The sequence below is a fragment of the Triturus cristatus genome, chromosome 3_1, assembly GCF_964204655.1.
Source record: "Triturus cristatus chromosome 3_1, aTriCri1.1, whole genome shotgun sequence".
In the NCBI taxonomy this organism is placed as follows: Eukaryota; Metazoa; Chordata; class Amphibia; order Caudata; family Salamandridae; genus Triturus; species Triturus cristatus.
In genome coordinates, this window is record NC_140583.1 from 728,493,454 (window position 1) to 728,500,738 (window position 7,285).

Sequence of the window (7,285 nt, forward strand, 5' to 3'; positions counted from 1 at the left end):
CCTCCATGCAAGCTGGTCCACATGCACACAGCTGTCACGGTCCACTTACGGTAGGGGTCGTGAGGAGGTCCCTTTTGCCTTCCGAAGGATGTGCCGGCTTCGTAGGTCCACCCAGGGTTACGCACTCTTCTCTTTCTCTCTTCCTTCCTTGCTGACGCCTGGATCCCAGTCCCTCTGCTCGAGCAATGGGAGACGGAGAGGAGGTGTCTAAGTGTACTGGAAACACATTTCATTTGAATCAGGGGCAACCCTGCCCCCTGCAGGCCTCAAGCTATATAGCATCAGCTTAGCCCGACAAACCTTGGGGCGACCGCGGCTGTGCCTACGTCACCGTGAACCGTATGAAATATTCATGACATCGGCTAACAAGAACCTGAGAGAGAAGCACGTTCCTTTCTCTGGATTATTAAGAATGGGCTACTCCAACGTATCATAAGACCAACATGTTATCTTCAAATTCTTCTTACTCAAGAGAAGAAAACAATCCTCTTTTGTTTTTAGGTCAGCTTTCTGTATGACTCATTGTTACCCACGCTTTACACTTTGAGTGGATTTTGACTCCGCTGAGAGGATTACTCTTCGGCCATGCTATTGGCTGTTGTTTGATGTGTCATCCCATCTGCTATGAAGAGCTTGCATTGCAATGTTCGAGGGGCTAGTTTGAGTGTCTAAAGCACAGTAAATCATAACATTACATTATGTATTTCATAGATGCATTGCATGCCAAAAGCAGTACATGTTTGATTACTTCCACCACAGCAGGCTTTTTTTTCTTTTATGGAGAGGACTCTAAAGCCGGACCAACTGACTTTCCCAAATCATTGTTATACCGGTCTTAGAACCTTAGCCAAACCAGTACTATAATAATTGTTAAAAGTATCATTCTTAGACCCAGAACAGCCTTCTCTGAAGCATATTTTCCTACTTGTGAGGTTCAGGCACCAGAATACTTGAAAAGCATATATTTTACTTATTTGCATTGAGGTCAGTGCTTTAAATAGGCCGGTACTGTCCGGTACAGAGCACCGGCACTTTTTATTTTGCGAAGGAGAGTACCGGCACTTCTCACGAGAGATGTAATGTTTTTAATTGTAGAGTACCGGCACTTTTCAGAAACAAGCAGGTACTCTGGTATAGAGTACCTGCACTTCTTTTTTTCCATCTCAAGCACTGATTGAAGTGTTATGTAGAATTATATTCCATACCGTGCTTCTGTGCTCTTTTTCATCGATGTGAGCTTCTTTGTTGCAATGAACCCGATTTAGAGTTAAGGGGTGACTGAAAATTGTCCAATTTCTGAAAGAAAATATAATTCGTGTAAAATTTTCCATGAAAGGGAGGAAATTAAGCCAAGGATTTCTGCTCTGTATTTTGAGATTTGCTCCCGAAATAGAAGGATTTCAGTTACCAACAAATTCAGGATCATATTCAAAATGCAATTGTGCTGTTTTGCTGGTGAATACAACACTGACTCAAGCAGTTTATACAATCCAGTCACAGAAGGATTTTGGGTAAACAAGGAAGTCATTTTGTTCTCTGGCAAATAACTCAGTTTGGCCTGATTTTAATCTGTAATAAAATAATACCTAATTTAACATTTAGATGAGAGTAATCAGTCTCAGAGGACCTTAAAGTCCTCAAACCAATTTGTCATGGGTGATTTAGCAGCTGGCGGGTGTGCATCTATACCCCTGGCTTGGCAGACCCTGCATTTGTGAATCCAGGAATGATTTACCTGCCAAATTCAGAGTTGAAAGCCTTGCAAGCAGTGAATTTTACCCAGACACTACAGGAACACTTTTGAGAAATAGTAATACTGGTCATGCCACCACATCAAGTTGACCTGTTAGGCAATTCTTGTTTTTCAGAAACAACCCCCAATGCAAGTTTTCATTTATTAAAAACAAAACAGCAATGTCCCTGCATGCAGAGATATTTCTCTCCATGGTTGGGAAATGTTTTTCTTTTGTACTCAGTGTGACTGCAATAATTTGCACAGTTGTTGTGGGCAGTTACTCTGGAGTATCACAAAAAAGTACAGGAATGGCATAATCTAAAACTCATTGATTATGAAGGACACAAATATCTCAAGACTGAACATCCAATCACTCCCATAATTTATTTCTTACCAAAAATAGAAAAGAACCTGCAAAATCCCCCTGGTCATCCCATCGTAAGTTCCATTGGATCTCTACTTGAAAATACTTCAAGATTTATAGATATTTTTCTAGCCCCATATGTGCAGCTCTTCCATCCTATCTATGTAACTCCATGGATTTTTAAAATAAAATTCAGGAAATCCCTTGGAAAGAGACTTACTTAATGGCTACAATTGATGTGGCCTCACTTTATATATCGATCAGGCACAGAGATGGCATACAAGCCGTAAAGCACTTTATACAAGATAAAATGATCAGTTACTTGGAGCACTCCAACATGCTAATCGAGATTCTAGACTTTTGCCTTACCCAAAATGTTTTTATTTTTAATGGAGATCATTATTTGCAAAAGCAAGGCACGGCTATGGGGACTTCATTTGCCCCAACATATGCTAACCTCCTCATGATGTTCTGGGAAGCTGATGTTGTGTGGACAATGGAAAATCAGAATGCACTGGAACATGTTAAATTATGGACTAAGTTCATTGGTGATCTTTTTTTGTTATGGGAAGGAGATTGTAAAAGCCTGGAGTTGTTCATTCTGTCCCTTAACAAGAATAATCTCAATGTCCTTCATACATACCCTCTGTCCGGATTGAATTGCATTTTTTGACATCGAGGTTTTCTATAAAAAAAATGTGCATTTGTACAAAAATTCACCACAAAGGAACAGCATCCCATGGAAATAATGGACACCCCAAGAGTCTCAGATAGAGCACTACATTCTGGTAACTGTTAAGAACGAAAAAGAACTGCTCAGAAATAGTGGATTTTGAAGAGCAAATTGGGGAAATGAAGTTGCAATTCGTTTATGAAGGCTATCCAGTTGAAATTCATGAAAATACTATTGACAGGGAACTAAAATGACCTAGGGATGAATAATTGATATTTCGTAGACGAGATGCATAAGAGGATAAGGTCTGCCTCATTATTGATTATAACATCAGACATAAAGAAATCAAAAAAATTGTCCAAAGAAATTGGAAAATATTAAAGCTAGACGAAGACCTTGAAGAGGGACTTACGGGTCATGCAAGCATCACCTTTAGGAAAGCGGCCTCATTACGAAATCTCTTGACAAACGTTTTTCAGTTTAAATAGCAAAAAACACCAATTGTCTGAACCAACCTGGGTTCTGGAAATGTGCAAGAGGCAAGGTATGTGTAGGAGAGTAGGATCTGCTTCTTAGGGTTATCCCCACTTTTTGCTGATGTATTACTAGTTTCGACTTAGACTGACTGGGATCCTGCTAGTCAGGACCCCAGTCTATATGCTTTCTCCTCTAAATTAATTGTATGTACTTTAGGTACACTCCAAATTGGATACTGGGGTACCCTTATCGGTCCGTAGTATATGGTACACCGTGTACTCAGGGCATAGGTACCCCAGAGGCCTCCCAGGAGCTGAAGCATGTATTGTGCCACCCCTGAGAGACCATTCAAAATGGCACCACAGGTCTGCTATTGCAGCCTATGTAAGGTGGTGCATGCACCCCTTACTTAGATATAGGCTACCTATATCTATTCTAAATCACTACACATATAAACCTATCAGTCACCCCTATGGCAGGCCTTATCAATCCTGAAGGCAAGGTGCTGGGTTTTATGTGAGAGGGTGCCCCTGCATGAGCAGAGCCCCTCTGCAGCCTTCTGAACCTATTTTCCGGGGTTGTCTGTGATGCAGCCAACCATATATATTTAAGTGCATTACAAGCTAGTGGGAAATGCTAACTTTAAAACCGCTGCATAGAAACATGTCGTGTTTGTTGTCAAACACCTTGGAATCATACCTCCACACCAGTAACTAGCGGGGGAGGTATGATTCCACCCTTCTAGAGGGACTTATGTGAAACACCGGTACACCCGGTACCAGCTTTCTCAACCTGGGCATTACAAAATGGATGCTGCCAGCCACAGACACGGGTCTTTCCTCCTGCTGCTGAGCCAAGCTTGAGCAGAGGAAGGCCTGACAATAGGTTTCCTGTCACAGGGAGGTGTGACCACCTCCCAGACAGACTTTAGTGTATTGGGGCAGAGTAAGTGCACTTTGAGAGCGCCAGAAAGTCTGCACTGGGGGCACATTTGGTGTCCCTATGCATAGTCCAGCTTAAACCGGTTGCAGGAGCCATTTGCTCCTGCTCTGGTACGAAACTTGACAGAGGACATGGGTGTAGCCACCCCTCTGTCCTGACCCTCCCATAGGTGGGTCCTCAGAGTTTGTACAACTCCTTCCTTTGGTATAAAGTAGGAACCCTGACTACAGGACTTTCGATTTTACCTGGACTAAACTCTGCAAGCAGGAACCACGTACTTCGACGGTCTACACTTCGCTGGACGACAGAAGAATCTCCCTTGGAGTAAAGGAGTTACTCCCCTGCAGCAGCAGGCACCTTAACGCATCTGACCAGTTTGATTCTCCCGAGCAACAAAGGAGGTGGGCTCCCGAGCATCCCCGAGGTTGATCTGACCTCTCAGCAATCCTGAGACTAGTATCCCTTGTGGGGACCGTGCAACCCGAACACCTGTGCACTGTGTATGTTTGCAGCAGCATATGCTTTTTGGCAATCCCTGAGGCTGTGCTTTGGGCTACCTGTAGTCCTGAGCCCGAGCAGTATTTCCACCGAAGATTTCCAACCTACACTTCACGAGTGTTCCGTGGGCTCATATTTAGTGATTCAGCTCGAGGTCCCTTCGCTATCCCTGGTCTGTTGGCCTGTGGGTCCCTGTGAAGGTAATTTTGAATTTCCTTGGGCTTCCCTGGTTGCTCCAGACATGCCCTGACTCTCCATTGCTTGGAGAGTCCCCAGCACCTTGCTGGTCCTCACAGTAACTTGTTTCCTCTGCCCATGTGGATTGCCCTTGCCTAGGCTTGTTGGTGTTCAATCCGGACACTGACCCCCCCCCAGCACTCAACATCCTTCGTGGGACAGCTCACCTCCGGACTTTGGTTGTCGTCGACGTCTCCTGGGCCCCGTGGCTGCAGAGTCAAGCATCCTATCTTCGCACCTGAAGCACCCAACATCAGTGGGCATTCGTCTACCGAACCCCACTGGTCACGCTGAATTGACCCAGACTCTGTCCCCTCTGCTTGCAGGTCCTTATTACCTCAGATCCATCTTCCTGGCAGCAGCACTTCTTCGCATCACGCCATTGAAAACGACGAGGGTTTCCGACACCACTTGACCCCTATGCACCCGGCTCCTCTGGGATAGGTAACACGGGTACCTCGATACTCACAAGGGTGCTGGCCTTAGAACCTTCTTTGTTCCAAAGGGTTTGCTTGAAGTCCTCTCCGAAGTGTCCTTAACCTGTAATTTTCCAACCGTGACTTTCCCATAGAGTTGTACGGAGCTCACGTCTGTGTTCTCACACTGCACCCGTCCTCCGTGGGTTCCCTGTGTCACTCCTTTCGGTGGTTCCTTGGGGTCCCAGAGATTCTACGTGCACTAGGCACTGTGTCTACTGAAGTCGTTGTTGTTATACCATTTCTTTAGTATATGGTTCGGTCTTCCCCTGGAGCCTGATGTGTATTGTGCTATTTACTGTTGTTCTATTGATAAAGTATTGTGCGCCTTGTGCTCTAATCTCATAAAGAGGTTAGTAGAGAGCGTTTAGTAATAAATACATATATTTTATGTAACACTTGTGTAGTTCTCCTTTCATTTGGTCATTCAGGAAGTTCTGATCTGGTAAAACAAGCTGCTTTACATTCCTTCGAGACTTAGCCTGTAGGCTGCTCTCCACAGCTACCACAAGGATAGCTTTCTATAAAGATTGTCTTTGACCTAATCATCAATAAGGGTTGTTTGGACTGGTACAAGGTGCCCACTTAAATTAGTGGACAGCATATTCCAGGCCAACTTCTCACAGTATGCAAGCATGGAATAAATATAATAGCTGACAGATTGCACAGTGGAACATACGAAAGAATCAATCAGAGAACACATAACCTGCAATGCAGACTTAGTGATCTATGAGTGCCCTTGTGGCAAGCCTTATGTGGGAAGCATTGTGAACAAAGTGCGATTGAAAATCCTTCAGCTTCTCCGTGCCATTAGAAATTGAGACGTTGCTTATCCCATCTAGAAACATTTCTGGGGAAAACGGGGGGTGATGCAAAGGAACTATGGCACTTTGGCATCAAATACATTAAAACAAGTGGAAGGGGGGTGATTGAAAGATGACCCTAAGAAGGATGGTGTCAAGATTAATCATGTTAATGGGAACACAAGAACACATGGGACATAACTTAGATGCTGAAATATATGTACATTTATGAGATCCTCCTCCACCCTATAACCCATGTATCTTCACTGAATATCAGATTCTCTTGTTAATTTAACATTCTTGATTATATATATATTATACTCTATATGGGTTGATAGGAAAGGAACGCGAATTTGATGCCTAGACCCAGTTCCCACCATGGGATTATTGTTGCCTAGCAACTTGCTCTCATGAACTTATGTTTGGCAGTCTTGTCTTCGGGTGCACATAAGACACACCATGTGTTTTTGATTCAAATAGATACATGAAACAGAAATGTAGAGACTATAGCTATAGAACATTCGAAATTAGAACTGAGGAAACATGTGGATTAGTGGCGACTCGCAGAGGGAGTGCTGTGGGGCGGTGGAGGCGATGCAGTGAGCACAAGGTAAATAGTTTAATTTATTTACTTACTTTACTCCTGGCCTTCGTATGTCTGACTCCACTACGCCTCCGCCCCGCAGCACTCCCTCTGCGAGCCGCCACTCATGTGTATTCCTTAAACTACATGAAGCCAAGACCATCTGGTGAATTAACAATGAGCAGGTTAAGCCTGATCTTTTTAGGATAATGTAAAGGACAGATTTTATCACCACTATAGGCACTTTACAAGCACTTTGTAATTTATGATATTGAGAGTTATTTCTTAATTTTAAATATTTGAGACTTAACACATATTGGCCCACATAAAGTAATATGAATGAAAGCATAGTCGCAACCATGCTCTTTAGGACATGTCCAAGGTCTGTTAATGGCTTCATAGGTACCATTATTGGATATATGATCCCATCATGTTGATACAACTTAGAATTTTTTTTTTTTTTAAACTTATCTCCAATATGCTTTAAATCTCTTTTT

At 43.3% G+C, this 7,285-nt stretch overlaps 1 protein-coding gene across 1 annotated transcript in view; it reads right to left on the minus strand.

Moving 5' to 3' along the window:
- SLC25A22 (solute carrier family 25 member 22) overlaps positions 1-187 on the minus strand; it is a 357,355-nt gene extending 357,168 nt beyond the window's left edge. Inside the window, exon 1 of the mRNA XM_085644868.1 lies at positions 50-187. The gene's annotated coding sequence lies outside the window, so the exon portion shown is untranslated. The remainder of the gene's footprint in view (positions 1-49) is intronic.
- Between the last annotated feature and the right edge of the window lie 7,098 nt (positions 188-7,285).